The sequence below is a fragment of the Taudactylus pleione genome, unplaced genomic scaffold (genome assembly GCF_031769625.1).
Source record: "Taudactylus pleione unplaced genomic scaffold, aTauple2 ptg000129l, whole genome shotgun sequence".
Classification (NCBI taxonomy): Eukaryota; Metazoa; Chordata; class Amphibia; order Anura; family Myobatrachidae; genus Taudactylus; species Taudactylus pleione.
In genome coordinates, this window is record NW_028284531.1 from 17,873,524 (window position 1) to 17,889,273 (window position 15,750).

Consider the following 15,750-nt stretch of genomic DNA (forward strand, 5'->3'; position numbering starts at 1 on the left):
TAATATACGCATATGATACATACATGCATTTCTACATATGCTATTTGTTTAGGTTCATTGTATCGGGCCCAGTGGTAGATCGCTCTTATACCAGAAAGAACTGTACTGTAATCTCTGAATAGAACTGCCAGGTAGCTAATGCCGCTTCAATAAAAGGCACCCAGAAGAGTTCTAAGAGACTATTGCTTTTAAAAGAGGAACTAATTGGACTGGAACAATAACATGTATTTGGTCATGTGGCAAGACTTAATGGCATTTGTTCTCTGTTTTATTGTCACAGGTAATGGATGCAAAAGATAATGGTGCTTGCGGTTTCTTTGCATATTTCTTCTCACCCCAGCAAACAATGTCCACAGAACACAGGAACTCCTGAGAAGATGAAGCGGCTGAATTCAGCTAACCTGCTTCGCTTGGCTGTGCTGCTCCTCCATTATCTGTGGAAAGGTATCTGCAATTCCCCCTCCTCCTCTCTGTACTGAGACAGGTTCACAATATGACTGCACAGGATAAATCCTTATTTTGCGGTAATACATTTCATTGTAAACTGGCTGATGTTATTTGATTGCGGACCCTTTATTTATATTTGTGCATTATATACATTTCATAGAAGGGAACCTTTGTAATTACCTGTTTATTCCCAATCACTGCAGCTTCTTTGCAGGCATCAGCTTTATTATTTAAGTAATGAGAATTCCTTACAGGGACAAGATAGTTACAAACTTATATAACTAAACCTATTTATAAAACAAATGGTCTGCATGGCCTATATGCAGCTTTAGAGAGTTTCTGGTGAGTTTTTGCTTAGTGTGTAGCAGTATGTCTATACGTGCATTATTTATATATCTTTCATTTGCAACATGTGTAATGGACCAAACACTCAGGGCCATATTTAACAACGAACCTTAATACCAGCAGTATATTTAGCTTAGTATCGCAGTGATACTAACAGGGGCGTTTCTAGAGAGGGGGGGGCCCGTGTGCAGTCTACGACACGGGCCCCCTCCTCTCCGCCCGGCAGCACACTGAGCTGTGTGCGGCCAGTGCCGGAGTTATAGACTCTGGGCACTAGATACACCCCTGGATACTAACGAATATGCCATTGGTATTTAACATTATTTACCCCTCCGGCGAGGTCCAGCACCATCCTTTTCCTTGGCAGCATCCTCTTTGCTTATGCTGGCAGCCTACCGCTGCCAGTGACATTCTTCTGTGTCATGCGCATGCGTGACGGCCAGTCTGCACATGTGTATGACACTTTCACTCGGCGGGGACTCGGCAATGCCTGGAAGGCTTTGCTGAAGGCTGTTGCTGGGGACCGTAACGCTCTTGCCAACTAGAGATGGCGTAAGCTATACAGTGACAAACAGCTGTAATCTTAGGTTACCACTGTTTGTTAAATATTGGAAGGAGGACATAACCCCTTTAGCGAGTGCTACAGGTGTTATGTCTCGTTGTTAAATAGGGCTCTCATTTTGTAGTAGTGTTGTATAAACAATATATAGATTTTATGGTTTTCACGTTCCAGCATTTACATATACTTTGACAGCCATGCTGGACAGTAGCCTTTATACTAATTACAAGTGGTGCATGCTAGGAGCGCCTTTTTACAGTTCATCTTATTAGGAAAATTGGTATTTGTTTAATACAAAGTCTGTCTGTGTATGTGTATCAGCGTTGCAATAAAAATGTGCCTATAATAAAATAACCGCTATAATAAATGCAGTGCTGTAAGGGGTTTAAGGACTTCTATTTGGTGAAGGCCCCCACAGCTACCTATCACTGAATGACCATCCAACCAAGGTGGTGACTTAAAAAGGTACTAGGGAAAAGTGGCCCTGATATTTTTGATATTGGTGACAACACATGCTCAGACAGAAAATGTAAGTAAATGCTTATTCAGAAAGCAAGCTGTCCATACTTAAACTAACAATATTATATACTTGTAGTTAAGCATGCCCCATAGTATATATGTTACAGAGTAAAGGTGGGTAGACATCTAGCATATATATATGCAGATCGAGTGATCTGCAGATGGTGGTCGTTCATATACACTGAACGACCATCATCTTCCAGGCTTCCGCGGGTCCCTCTGGCTGGGGGGTGGGTCGGGCTGTAGCTGCATGTGTATGGGCGATCTGTTGATCGCCCGTACACACTTGCCGATGGACAGATATGTCTCCAGCAGAGCCAATGCGATATGTCTGTGAACGACATCGTTCACAGACATATTGCTGGTACACACTGGCCGACGGGCACCACACATATTGGCTGATCAATTGATCGGCCAATATATCTGTCAGTGCGTACCATTGTGTATAATGCATACTTGCCGACAATCAGCTCCAGCCTTCCGGGAGGGAGCTGATTGTCGGCTAACAGGGGGGGGGGGGCAGGGGTGGTCATTGGGGCGGAGCCGGGGGCAGGCCAGCCAGTTTGTGATACATTGGTGGTGGAGCCGCACAATCGCGTCATTGTGGCTCCGCCCCTCTTCACAATGCCGTTATTTTCGGCAGTGTGAAGCAGGGGGCGGGGCCGCGATGACGCGATTCAGCCCGAATCGCGTCACCGGCTCCCCCGCTGCGGGGGTTTCTAGTCTTTTCAGGGGGGAGGGTCGGAGGCTTCCGGGAGGCTTGCCTGCCTTTCCGGGGGGCTGGGAGCGGCACCCGAAAATCGGGAGGCTCCCGGCCAAATCGGGAGGGTAGGCAAGCCTGGTACAATGCTTGTGACTTTCAGGCAAAGTGGGAGATTAAAAGATTGTTACCCACTTTGCGTAGGCCTGTGCACAATGCCTAAATGCTTTTAGGCTAATTGGTAAAAACTATTTTCATACTCTCTTCCATTGTCTGACTGGGGGATGGAGGGTGCTGTAAAAGAGTGAAGATGTAAATAAAATTAGAAGCCACTTCCTCTGCTCTCTTGGTTTTAATTTAAGATGTTTCAGGATAACAACTTGGGGTCTAATTCCACGATGTACGTAAATTCGATATATGCGTACATCTCCGATGTTTTCAGATTTGCGCATCCATAGGAGCTGCACTGCACATTGTTTCTGCAATGTCGCTTGCAGTGCCCCAAAAGCCACAGCGTGTAGGCCATACTTTCTGGGCGTGCTGAAGCCAGTGGCTGCGTCCTTGCTCTGGCAGGCACAGTTTACCCTCCTTATCGGTGCAAATCCCCCCTCTTTTGACCCATTCTGGCGACTTTCTTAGCTATTTCAATCTGCCCTTTGTAGTGAAATGTAAACAGAACTTTCTGGTACTTGCATGACAATTAGGAACCCAATGGGGAGATAGTACATTTATTACTACCTCAGTGACTGGAGCTGCTTAATCTTTATTAGCAAAAAGTTGGAGTAAGGCATTTTTGTACCTGATTTAAAAAAAATAGTATAACATTTAATTTTCTCAGGAATACAGACACCCCACCCAGTAAGTAATATCCTGAATGCACAGATCTTACACCATTGGAGATGTACGTAGGCCATCGGATTGCGTACATCTCTGAATTAGGCCCTATATACCTGCATACACAGCTCCATCGAGGCACTAATATATCTTCTTTTTAACTGTACACTCTGAGAAAGTTCTTCCGGCTGTAAAAATATCAGGCTACTAAAACCTTCGATTCTGTTGCTTACAGCGTGGGTGTACCTTATTAAAAGTTTTTAAATTAAAAGGCATCTCTGCAGATTGTTATTCATTGTCTCTAATTGATAATTAGATCTGCAAATTATTATTCATGTTTATGCTGCATTCTGGTGTAAAATAAGCATATAGCATATATTATCTTGTTTCTACTCTAGTACACCCTTTATGGGCCCATTATGCTGCCAGGAGATTTTTAGGAGAAAACTGAAAGTTTCACAATTTTTGTAGACTCAATACATTGATAATACTTACTCTTATTATACAGACTACTCTCTGGTCCTAGTGTAATGATTCCTTAATGCAGCCCTAATAAATGAAAGGAGTCAATATATGATTAGCCGATGACTGTGGGAAAACCACTGTCATTGGCTATTCATGTATTGATACTTCCAGGTCAATAAAAGTTCATTCACATAGTGGCTCGGATCAAGTACTCATCAGTCCATCATGCTCTGGCAGGCAGGCTTGTATTTTTACTAGTGTCAGCATGCTCAAGCATACCGATGGGGGTATAAGCCTAAGCTCCTGGTGTCGCAGGTTGACTGTTTGAACTCCAACCTTTCCCCTTTAAGTTGCAAAAACTCCTTATAATTGAAACTGTTTTTCCCTACATGGTGCTTCCACAACTCACTGGTCAAGAGGTATAGAGTTTGTCCATCATCTACTCAATCTGGAGATATTTAATTTACACAGAATACAGACAGACCTCAGTGTATTGTGGGTCATATACTCACCGAACATAAAAAGTACCCTTGCACAGAACATAAAAGTAGGGCAGTGATATGTTTATGATATGGGGAATTGCATGAGAAATTGGGCACCATGGGCAGGCAGATTCAAGCCAAGGTCCCTCCTCAAGACTTATCGTAATCTCCTATCCGATGCTAACCTGATCGGAAGTTGTAGGGGGCAATATGCTTATGAGGAGCCCAACAAAACCTCATAGAGGCTTCAGTGAGAGTTTACATGATATACAGTCAGGTCCATAAATATTGGGACATTGACAGAATTTTCAGATTTTGGCCTCTATTCACCACAACAATGGCTTTGAAATGAAACAAACAAGATGTGATTTAACTGCAGACTTTCAGATTTAATTTGAGGGTAATTACATCCAAATCAGGTTAACGGTGTAGGAATTACAATGGTTTCTATATGTGCCTCCCACTTTTTAAGGGGCCAAAAGTAATGGGACAAACTAAACAATCCTAAATCTAACTTTCACTTTTTAATACTTTGTTGCAAATCCTTTGCAGGCAATTACAGCCTGAAGTCTGGAACGCATAGACATCACCAGACGCTGGGTTTCATCCCTGGTGATGCTCTGCCAAGCCTCTACTGCAAATGTCTTCAGTTCCTGCTTGTTCTTGGGGCATTTTCCCTTCAGTTTTGTCTTCATCAAGTGAAATGCATGCTCAATCGGATTCAGGTCAGGGGATTGACTCGGCCATTGCATAACATTCCACTTTTTAGCCTTAAAAAACTCTTTGTTTGCTTTTACAGTACGCATGTCCATCTGCACTGTGAAGCGCCGTCCAATGAGTTCTGAAGTATTTGACTGAATATGAGCATATAATATTGCCCGAAACACTTCAGAATTCATTCTGCTGCTTTTGTCAGCAGTCACATCATCAATAAATACAAGGGAACCAGTTCCATTGGCAGCCATACATGCCCACGCCATGACACTACCACCACTATGCTTCACTGATGAGGTGGTATGTTTTGGATCATGAGCAGTTCCTTTCCTTCTCTTTTCTTCCCATCACTCTGGTACAAGTTGATCTTTGTCTCATCTGTCAATAGGATGTTGTTCCAGAACTGTAATGGCTTTTTTAGATGTTGTTTGGCAAACTCTAATCTGGTCTTCCTGTTTTTGTGGCTCACCAATGGTTTGCATCTTGTGGTGAACCCTCTATATTCACTCTTGTGAAGTCTTCTCTTGATTGTTGACTTTGACACATATACACCTACCTCCTGGAGAGTGTTCTTGATTTAGCTAACTGTTGTGAAGGGGTTTTTCTTCACCAGGGAAATAATTATTTTGTCATCCACCACAGTTGTTTTCTGTGGTCTTCCGGGTCTTTTGGTGTTGCTGAGCTCTCCGGTGCGTTCTTTCTTTTTAAGAATGTTCCAAACAGTTGATTTGGCCACACCTAATGTTTTTGCTATCTCTCTGATGGGTTTGTTTTGATTTTTCAGCTTGCTTCACTGATAGTGACAGCTCTTTGGATCTCATATTGAGAGTTGACAGCAACTGATTCCAAATACAAATGTCACACCTAGAATCCACTCCAGACCTTTTACCTGCTTAATTGATAATGAAATAACGAGGGAATAGCCCACACCTGTCCATGAAATAGCTTTTGAGTTCATAGTCCCATTACTTTTGGTCCCTTAAAAAGTGGGAGGCACATATTGAAACTGTTGTAATTCCTACACCGTTCACCTGATTTGGATGTAATTACCCTCAAATTAAATCTGAAAGTCTGCAGTTAAAGCACATCTTGTTTGTTTCATTTCAAAACCATTGTGGTGGTGAATAGAGGCCAAAATCTGAAAATTCTGTCAATGTCCCAATATTTATGGACCTGACTGTATATTTATGCCTGGTTCCCTTGTGTTCCCTACCAACAATGTATACCGAATAAGGTGTTTTTTTTTATAAGGTACATTGTTTAAAGTAATACAGTTACTCCCCCTACTGCAGGGTTGGTGGTCATAACTAGCTACAGAAAAGGGATGAATATTCAGGTCACTAATTCTGCTACTGGCAAAGGTATTACTAGACAGTTGAGCGATTTTTTTGCTACTGCGCTTTTGTGAAAAGTCCTGGAAACCCTTACTGTGGGCCTGATTCAGCAAGGAACACACGGACGCAGACGCATGCAATGGGTCGATGGTTTTGCTCTGCGCGTGCATATGCATTGCAGTGCGCATGCACAAACTGGCCAATGCGATGGAGTATGCATATGCAGGGAGTCCGCAGCCCCAGGGACAAGTGATTGACAGGAAGTGCCATTTGTGGGTGGTGACAGGGGAGTGGTAGGGCAAACGTAGGCGTGCCTGTGCATTTGAACAGCATTTCAGGGGCGTGCATAAGCCCTTGCAGCGGCGGACGCAGCCTTAGGTCTAGTTGCACACAGGAAGTCTCGCTATGTCTGCAGTAGGGTCAGGTCAACCACTATTGTGCATATGGGTCCGATGGTTCTCGATGTTACCAATGTTTCCGCTGTCTTGCCAGGTATAGAAGACGCAAGTGACCTAAAGTGATTGTAAAAAGGGGCCCTTTCAAGGGTTTGTTAGGGGAGTGTTACAGGCGTGTCTGGGAACGCTGCTGCATTCCCAATCACAAATCCAATACTTCAGAGTAGAGATGAGTGGGTTCGGATTTACTCGGTTTTACTCGGATCTCAAAACGGCATTTTATTGGCTATCGGCTATCACGTGTTTTGGATAGCCAATAAAATAAATCCGAACTAATCCGAACTTGCGGTAAAATGGCGATAAGAACCGAGTAAATCCAAACCCGCACATCTCTACTTCAGAGGCCATGTTTAGTTGGATTTGAGGAGAGTAGCTGGAGTAGACCCTAGGCTACTGCAAATGTCGATGTTGGAGTATTTACACTCTCCATCACAAAGGGAAGGCTGAGATTAGCATTTGCATATTCCCGCAACCACTATTGAGAGAGGAACTGCGAACATGGCTGTATCACCAACCATCTCTGAATCAGGCCCTAATTGCGGATATTCGCATGCATGCATTTATGTGACTGTACCATCCCTATCTATGTATAGATACTCTTGCTTAAATAGCTGTCATCATTATTAGGCCACACTTGCAGCAGCCCTATCCTTGGCGTAAGCTATGCATCTGAATTCAGGTAATATTCTTTGTACGTACAACTCTGCATTGTCCTCAATATGCCCTCAGTACACTTCGCTGACTTGTGAATGCTCCTATGCCACACAGTTACACCCTTTAGCCGCAAGTGGAGATGCAACTAAGTTGTGTACCACTGCAAGTTACCTGTAGATGTGTTTGCTCAGCTTGGAATACGATGTACAGCATGTAGATCAGGCGGCACTCATTGCAGACATATAACAGGACACAGGTGTTGCCAAAGTTTCAATGTTTATGTAAACATTTTCGTCAGGGCTCAAAAATACAAACACACAACTCACCTATATACCCCCACCGGACCGTCCATCCCGCCGTCTGCACGCGGAATCCCACGCGTAAATATGACGTCACTGGGAGCGCATGCATCAGCGTCACGGAGGGGCCGGACCATGTGACACCTATACACCAATTGAAAGCACAAGCCATTAGGTCACCTAGCAAAAGGCAAACAACATCATACATGCTGCTACCGGACAGGACCAATACTTAATAATATATCTTTTAACATAAGACAAACATACATATACAAAGACATATACATAGAAAAAATAGCAGCCATAAGACATAAAGATAACGGATATCAACAATATCACAACTGCAATGACAGCAAGTCAGTCCTATCTAATAATCGTATATAATACCAAATATTTAAAGCCCAATATAAATGCGCCAGACAGCGCTGAAATATACATAAGGCTGCAATCCCAAATATATTTGGTATATCAGAAATATCAAAATAGGGTTATCACACAAACAGACATAAATGCAAGTAAAAAACATTTTTTATCTGCAATACTTGAAACCAGATAGTTCACAAATAACAACTGAGTCCCAGATGTTCGTTTAGCCCCCTTGGAGACAGAGGGCCTGATTCAGAGCCGCTCGTTAGCAGCAGTACGCTCGCAGCGTTCCGATGTTGTGCAACCACGCATGCGCCGGTGTTACACAGAGCATGTGCGTACAGCTGATTGCGATCTTTTTTTAAGTCGTTCGTCGAATAGCGAACAGGAAGTGACATGTCAAATGTGATTGACAGAACAGGCCGTTTTTGGGCGGTGATGGGGGTGGAGATGGGAAAAAGCAGGCGTGTCGAGGCATTTTGTGGGCATCCCTAAATTATCTCATGCGAACGGCAAATGTGATCGGATAGAGTCATACGTCACTATCTGATCCACTTTCCGTTCAAACTGCTCGCACTGAAGTATCTATAATAACTATAAACAGGGAAGGTGTATGGTGTTAACATTTAGATATCAATTTCTTTGGTGCGACCTATTATGTTTTGTGAATATTCTACCACAATGTCGATGGTCTCGTCCTCCTCCCCGTGCCTCTTCGATGTTTCATCGATGTCTCAATTTTAGCCAGAAAAGCAATCAACTTTGAATAGAAAACTTGCTTGTAATGTGTTTAGCAACTAGTTTTTTTTTTGTACCACAAAACTGTACGCAGGTGAAATACTCAGCTGATAATTTCAGGATTAGACAATCAATTAGCGTACCATTTATTTTATTTTATTTTTTTTAATTTGGTTTTTTGTTATTGCAACAATATTGTCATCATGTTTGTGTTTTTGCCACATTTTTAATGTTCCCGGAAATTTCACATCCATTTTGTTATGGAAAAGTGTTCCTTTAAACTCCTAAATGGTTTTTAACCCTTTGGAATCTGAATTTAAATTTTTTTTTGTTTGTTTGTTTTTTTGGGGCCGGGATTACCTAAAAAACATTTTTAGAATAATGTCACAATACAATGGAGAAGATTTTGAATTGTTTTTATTTTTTACACACATTTTTAGATTTTCAAGGGCATTTGCCAGTTTGCAGGTCTGGCTAACGTCAAAAAAAATGATATAATTATATAAAAAACAAGAGTGGCATTTGGCCAAAATAAAATAACACACATTAAAAACTATTCGCAAGAAAGGAGAGGGAAGTTTTGGCCCTTAAGGAATATGGGGCAAGCACAGAAGGATTGTGGGAAAATTAGCCAGTGCTGTCATCGCTTTTTGCCCCGTTTGGCTGGGGTAGGGTGGGAGCCTGACCGGGTCCGGGATGTCCTTTGGCTGGCCTCTCCAGAGGCAGATGTTGTGGCCTCTGGACTAGGCAGAGGGCTAGGCACATTTGGAGGGATGGCTGTTGTTGTGCCAGAGGTGGAGGATCCTGATGTTCCTGCCGGAAGGGAGGCCGGCTCCACCATGTGCTGGCGAACGAGCTGCTCCAGGGCATTGGCAATTCGGATGTTGGCCCTGGTATTTTCCGCCAGGGCCTGACCAATGGTCACGTTGGCCGTACCATTTTGCTCCATGGCCTCCGCCACCCGTAGCAGACTGGCGTCCATCCTCAGCAGAATCTCCGTGTGGTGATCCGATTTAAAATTGAGATCCATGAGGAGGGCCACTGCCTGCGAGGGGGATTGCCCTGGACTGGCTTCTGCAGGGTCCCCAGCCAGATCTACTGCTTCCTCCCCTGCAGAGCCAGCACAAATTCTGCGGCCAAGGCTCCCCTCTGGAGCAGACTCATCTGCCTGTGTCTCTGTGAGAAAAATGAGAAAAGACGAACATTACAATCTACATATTGTCACAAACACATTTCTGAGTTGGTAACATAACAACATTTACCTGGGACAACATGAGGAGCCGCAAAGTCTGGCATGTCCGTATCCATGTTGGACATACCAAACACCCCCTCATACTGCACACACCCCTGTGCCAGCTCTTCCAAGTCATTTAGCTCCAATGAGCCCAATTCTTTTAATCTTTCTTTCACACACACATACAGCAGGGATTTGGTTACCTTCCTGGATCTGACTCTCACAATTAGTGATAAACACATTATAACCACTAATCATTGTAAAGAAGTAGGAACTAACAACTATCTACACTTTAAAAGCTGTCATCATCATCCTTGGAAAACCAATATACCTAAGGGACAATTTATGCGTATCAAACGCAATTGTTCCAATCTTGAAGATTTTTCCAAACAAGCCTTAACACTTTGTGAGAATTTTTTAGAGAGAGGCTACCCTCGAGATCTGCTTGAAAAAGCGTATAATCAAGTCTTACTTATACCAAGGGAATCATTACTACAACCTAAAACAAGAGAATCTCATTTACACAATACAATTTTGCATTCATTTCCACCTATAATGACTCTTCGAGAAAAATGAAAAGTATTATAGAGAAAAATTACTCTATGTTAAAATTCGATCATGTGTTGAAACAAATATTACCAACGAAACCTACTATCATTTATAGAAAAAAATAAATCACTTAAAAACATACTTGCACCGAGCACTTTAAAGATTCCTATTATGACTTTAGAATCCGGATCAGACTGGCTTCCATCCAGACCTCCCGGTTTCTATAAATGCGGTTCTACTAGATGTATCACATGTCACCATGCATTAAACAAAACAAAAACTATTAATCTTGAGGGAATGGATAAGAGCTACACCATCATTTATTAATTGCAATACTAAATATGTGGTATACGTGTTACTGTGCAGTTGTAGTGATGTTAGATATGTTGGTAGAACCATTAGAGGTTTAAAAGAGAGATTCCTAGAACATAGGAGGAATATCCTAAAGAAAAACCTTTTACATAGTGTCTCCCGACACTTTATGGATAAACATAAGGGTGATATATGCTCCCTAAGAGTTATAGGAATAGAATCAATACCGCCAACTTCTATACAAGGAGACAGATTCAGAACTCTATGTAAATGAGAAGTTTACTGGATCTTCAATCTTAATAGTCTCTACCCTGACGGCCTTAATGAGCAAATTGAACTAAACACTATTATTTGATTATATTTAGTGATATTCTTATTTTATTTATTTATTTTTCATTCATATTAATTTCATTTAGCATCAGATATATAGACTTCATAGATATAAATAAATTTGTTGCTGATTGTTTCGATTTGCTATTCGTTACATTAAGATATATGTAATTTAGCAATTATCAATATGCTTCCTTTTATATGTGTGTGTATATATATATATATATATATATGTATATGTGTGTGTGTCTATTTATGCATGTATATGTATGTACACACATCTTTTTGTCTGTTCTCTTTTAGAATTATTGTTTTTATGTTCTTGTCTTTACCATTAAATATATGTATGTGTATTTATAAAGTTCCTGCTTTATTAGTTGCCTGTGTCCCTTTGATAGGATAAAATTGTTGCTTTTTCACTCAAACCAGTAACTAACTATACTCATATATATTTAATGCTGATTAATTGCTGAAGGTACTTAAATTGTTCAAACTTGCAATGCCTCATTCTCCTTGAAAAAGGTGTCAGAAGGACGTTGAAACGCGTTGGTGCCCGATACCGCTACACCCACCCGGTTTCTGATTCCTGGATTTTTATCACTGGTTCCCTCTGCACGTTTATACACTGCGCCTGGCAAGCCTTGAGCCATTTACATCAGCTTGCAGTGTAACATCCTCCACATTCCTCCGGGACGCAGAGCCCTCTGTTCCATACCCTCCTGCCACGGAGCTTCAGAGCGGCGTTTCACAACCCTTCCTAAGTCTCCCCGCTAGCCGGGTAGAGCGTGTGCACCTTGGTCAGATGGCCCACTCATTCACAGAGTACGGAGTTCATTGTCTCTCCCCCCCTGCGCCGGACCTGGATTACTAGAGCGACCACCCACTCCCCTCTGCATTTCCATCGTCAGCTGGGTTGAGATCGGGAGGCCAGCCATCCTCGGTCACGGCAACCATCATCACATTGTGGTCTAACACAAAGATCTGGGTCTGATCCAACTACACGGAATGTAATACCGACATCGATTCATTATAATTTGACTTTATTACCGGATGATGAACTAATTAACAACAGTTCCAAAATTATATTTGTCCATGGAGGAGTTTTTCAGAGAGTTTCATTAAATGTTTATTTAATAGTCCGGGATTTATCATTTATACATTTTAGGAACCATTATTTATATGTAATATCATTATTTACATGTGTGTTTTATTGCTCTAATTGAATTATTAAGCATTGGTTGCTTTGTCTTAATAAAGATACAATTAATTTTACTATATACATTGTTGCTACTGGTTTGAGTGATTTTTATTCATACTAACAGAATCTGTAGTTGCCCCATCTTTTATGCATTTTCTATTCAGTGGGGCTGACTACCCCACACAACCACATTGAATCTGTTTAGTATATATCAACTCTTCAGTGCCTGGGCTATACCTTGTGCCCCTTGCATGCCTAGCCCTCTCTGCCAGTTTTTGTTTCAGCCGATATTTATAATGGTCCATCTGTGGGTGAAAAAAAATGCATTATTCCTGCAGTATTTGGGCCTGTAACCACTTATATTAAAAATGTAGTTTTTACGTACCGGCGTTTGACATCCCGGGCTAGACGTTCAAACTCACCCACACTATTGACAGCACTGGCTATCTCCTCCCACATTTTCCACTTCTGGCTTGCACCCATATTCCGATCTGCCTGTTGCAGGGTGTCAACACACATTTGTACCAAAACCTCCATCTCCTTTCTTGTGAATTGTGGCTGCCTTTTTTTGGGGGTTTCTTTGGTTGGCATACTCGGCCCAGCAGCCTCTTCCATGGCATCCTCCACACCTTTTTTAAAAAACATTTTTTACATTTAGATGTCCAACTTTCTCTAAATTCGGGTTCTATTTAATCCTTTAATCAGAAAGAGACAAGTACTTACCGGGCGCCTCTTGGCCATCGTTTTGCTGGTCTGTAGCCATTTTGATCCAAACAACTTGAACTACACCAGACCGTTTTTGATTTTCCGTGACGTATTTATACATGCGTCCTTATTTTTGGTACGCATCATTGATTGTGCGCTCCTATGATCCGCCCTTAATTTGAGCTGGAAAATAAAGACTATTTATGGCTATGGGCGACTCGAGTTGAGGTGGCGGGTGTTGATTGTTGGAGGTATCGTGTGTAGTAGTAGATTGTTGGCGGGATTAGTGGTTGTGAGGCGGATTTTTGGAGGAGGAGTTGGTGATATTTTTTTTTTTGCTGTTTTCCGTTCGTTTTTTTTTCTTGCGGATATTTTATTTGTTGGTTTTTTTTGGAGTAAGTATTTTTTACAAGTCCTTTTAAAAATAAGGGATCTACAAACCGAATTTCTTCATTTTTATATTTAATTTTGTTTTTTTCAGTTATTTTGGCTTGGCCCCATAGAAGTTTTTGGACTGTGACTTATTGTTCGACTTTTGGTAAGTTTGTATTTTTTCATTATTTTATGAATTTGATGTGTTGGTCTTCGCATATATTTTGAACATTAATGTCTTATTTATATTTTTATCTATCATGTATTAACACTAAATATAGCGTAACTTTTTGGCAAATATATTTCCTTGGTTTTTCCATGTAAAAATGCAAACTATTTAGCGCACTAATGTTTCCTTATTCTCCATGTAAAAATGTGAACTATTTAGCGCACTGTTTCCTTATTCTCCATGTAAAATGCAAACTATTTAGCGCACTAATGTTTGTTTGGGTATAAATTTGCCCATTCTTGTTTGTCCTCTCAATGTAGGGTGCATTTTCTAAATAATGTGTGCTCCCCCCTATCTTTTAATGCATTTTTGTTTTTTCAAAAGAATCAAATATGGCCCTCAAAAAATCTAACCTGAATTTCAATTTTGGAAATGTAGGTTGGTGCACTCATGACAATACCTCGGCATGTAAGCATCTTTGGATTTTTCGCCTAAGATAAGTATATTTTTGGATTTACATTTTCAACAAACATTAACTACCTGGCTTCACATTTCAGGTTGATGTTGGTCGTATTGTTTTGGCCATGCTTCCGGAACCTGACCAACCTCAACCTCGTCCCAGGCGTAGGCATCATAGGCGTGCAATGCCCAAGATATTTAGAACACGTGTCACCCTTTTTGGAATACCCGATGATGAGGTTTTAAGACGATACCGTCTTCCTCCACAAATCATCATAGACACTCTCTCATTAATAGAGAGTGATCTTGAGCGGCAAATTGACAGTCCTACAGCAATACCACCACTTACGCAATTAATGGCGGTGTTACATTTCTGTGCCTCAGGATCCTTTCAAACCACGGTGGGAATAGTGGCCGGAATCTCCCAATCCTCATTTTCAAGGATCCTGAGGGCAGTGATGGAGGCCCTTTTCAAGCACCTCCATCATTTTATTAACATGCCATTGGATATGGTTTCCTTTAGTGTGGCGAAGGCCAATTTTTACCAAATAGCTGGCTTCCCACACATCATAGGGGTTGTGGATGGTACTCACATACCACTTCAGCCTCCAGCACGGCTGGAGGCCATTTTTAGGAACCGAAAGCACTATCACTCACTGAATGTAATGGTGGTATGTGATGCCTCCCTCCAGATCCTGTCCCTGAATGCAAAATTACCCGGGAGTGCACATGACTCATTCGTCATCCGGCAATCAGGGATTTGGCATAAATTAAACAACCTACAAGCTGATGATGCGTGGCTTCTGGGTAAGTGGAGACCTTTAGTTGAAACTAATGCAAAGCTTGATACACAGTGATCCTGATTGTTGTTTTTGTTTTTTTCACAGGAGACAGTGGCTACCCTTGCACGCCCTGGCTGCTCACTCCTTATTTGGCTCCCACACCAGGGCCACAAAGTGAGTATAATTCCACACTTACAGCCACCAGGCAGGTGGTGGAGTGCTGTATCTGCCTTTTAAAAGGCCGATTCAGATGCCTCCACCGCTCTGGTGGCGAACTCATGTACTTGCCGGCTATGGTTTCGAAAATTGTGGTCCTGTGTGGGATCTTTCACAACATCGCCATAAGGAGTGGTGTCCCAATGCAGCCAGAGGATGCCTTGCCTGAGGATGGCCCCCCCGAGGTTGGTCGGAGGTCAGTATGTGGGGGGGCCATATGCAATGATGTGGTGGCCCATTTTTTCAGGTAATTATTGTCAAACATTAACTTAATTGACACAATGTCGACATGTACCATTGTAATGTTCCTTTTTTAAATTAATTTTTTAATTTTAACTTTTCTTGTCTTTCTTTACACACCTCGACAAAACGATGCCTACTACCTGCTCCACTAAATTGTGTACATGTGGCCACATTGGATCTTACTTTGGAAACAATTATTTAATTGCCTCATTTGTGGCTTTATGTTGTCCTGCTACTTATTTCATCAGTTCTTGATTGTTTAATTTTTTG

The 15,750-nt window shown here is 41.7% G+C and overlaps 1 pseudogene across 1 annotated transcript in view; it reads left to right on the plus strand.

Annotated features, from left to right (window-relative positions):
* Positions 1-283: 283 nt before the first annotated feature.
* LOC148523677 (protein shisa-like-1a) overlaps positions 284-15,750 on the plus strand; it is a 61,722-nt pseudogene continuing 46,255 nt past the window's right edge. Inside the window, exon 1 of the transcript XR_015878439.1 lies at positions 284-444. The product of XR_015878439.1 is annotated as a protein shisa-like-1a (transcript). The remainder of the gene's footprint in view (positions 445-15,750) is intronic.